This window comes from Lynx rufus, unplaced genomic scaffold, assembly GCF_022079265.1.
Source record: "Lynx rufus isolate CCGP_SWC_20201006 ecotype Redwood Valley unplaced genomic scaffold, mLynRuf1.p SCAF_14, whole genome shotgun sequence".
NCBI classification, from domain to species: Eukaryota; Metazoa; Chordata; class Mammalia; order Carnivora; family Felidae; genus Lynx; species Lynx rufus.
The window spans coordinates 14,043,255-14,045,161 of NW_025814828.1; positions in this window are offsets into that span (position 1 = coordinate 14,043,255).

Here is a 1,907-nt window from a genome sequence, read left to right on the forward strand (position 1 = left end):
CAAAACCCTCTGCTGGCAAGGCTGCTGGCAAACATTCCTGCTGGAAGGGAAAGCACCCATAGCCACTGTGGAGGGGGTTGACGCTATGTAACAAAATTATCTCCACTCTGCTTACTGCTGAGAATAGACTCATTAATATCCTTAAATCTAATCAGGTTAGAGAGCCAATTCTAGAAATCCAGAACCAATTCAGAATATTCATCCTTAAAATTTTGTTCCTCTGGAACCACTCTTGGCACCAAAATCCTATTAGTCAGGGTTCTCCAGAGAAACAGAATCAATAGGATGGATGGATAGATGGATAGATGGATGGATGGATGGATGGATAGATAGATAGATAGATAGATAGATAGATAGATAGAGGAAAGTTATTATATGAATTGGTTTACACAGTTATGGAGGCTGAGAAGCCCCTTGATCTGCTGTCTACAAGCTGGAGACACAGAAAAGCTGGTGTAATTCAGTTCTGAAGGCCTGAGAACCAGGGAAGCCCAACAGTGTAAGTACTGGTCTGAGTCTACAAGGCCAGCACCAGGAGCACTAATGTCTGAGGGCAGGAGAATATGGTTCTCTCAATTCAAGCAAAGAGCACATTTCCCTTTTTCAGCCTTTTTCTTCTATTCAGGCCCTCAAGGTATTAGATGATGCCGGGTCACATTGGTGAGGACAGCTCTTCTTCAGTCTGCTGATTCAAATGCTAATCCCTTTCAGAAACACCTTGACAAACAAACCCAGAAGTAATGTTTCACCAGCTGTCTGGATATCCCTTAGCCCAGTCAAGTTGACGCATAAAATTGACCATCACAAAGCCTAATAGGAGGAATGGATTATAACACAGTTTATGCTACTTATTTGCAAAGGTTTCAGCAAAAGGAGGGAGAAAGAGAGGGAGGCAGGGAGGAGAGGGAGAGGGAGGGAGAGAAAGGGAAGGAGGAGTGCGGACAGGGGGTGGAAGAGAGAGAAGGAGGGAGGGAGAGAGGGAGAAAAGAGGGGGAGAGAGGGAGGCAGAAAAAGAACAGAGTGGAAAGAAAGAATAATGGAATAAGGTCAGGAGAAATGTTAGGTACCTCTTGCTGAAGAGTTCACAGATGATGACTGTATTATTTTTCAACTTTTCTTAATGTTTAACAAGTTTAAAAATAAAAAACTTAGGGGACTATCTGAGAAAAATCCCTTTCTGAGCTCCACCCAGCATCCTCAAGAGACAGGGGTGTGGACACAGAGTTGGAGGCTGCCATGTCCTCCTGACATTCTTTGGGTCCATGCAGGCCTCAGTAGCAATGGTGTCCCTGTCCATTCGCCCCTGTGCCTCCTGCTGTCTCTCCTGCTGGGGTGTACAGCTGGCAACTCCTAGAGCTGTGGCACTCAGCTACTCATGGCCCCGCTTTCTCTCTTCCGGCTCTCTCTTATACATGCTGTGTATCCTCTTGAAGTCCAGGTGGGACTCCCCAGGGCCCCCAGGTTCACCTTGCAGCCCTCAACCCTGAGGTCACTCTGTGCCCCTGTAGCACCTCCTCTGGTGGGTTCACAGGCCAGCATTATGGTTACTGTTGGCTTCCCTCGATAGGGCCCTTCTGGGTGCCCTCCCTGCTACCCCGGAGTGAAGGCAGCCAGGAAAATAGCATGTAGCACTTCTGCCCACATTTCATGAGCCAGCACTTGGTCATATGGTCCTCAAGCTGACTGCAAGAGAGGCTGGGAAATGTAAGATTCCTGTGTACCCAAGAAGGAAAGGTCTGGTGAGTATTTATAGACCGGCTGTTTCATAATTGCCTAGAGAGGCTAGGTGAGACCAGGACTCCCTGGGGGCTCAGGCAAACCCTGTCGGACCTGAGAAAGGCTGGGGGCAGCCTGAAAGGTATGGGAAAGGGAAAGGAGGCAAAGCCCGAAGGTTCCCAACAATTCAG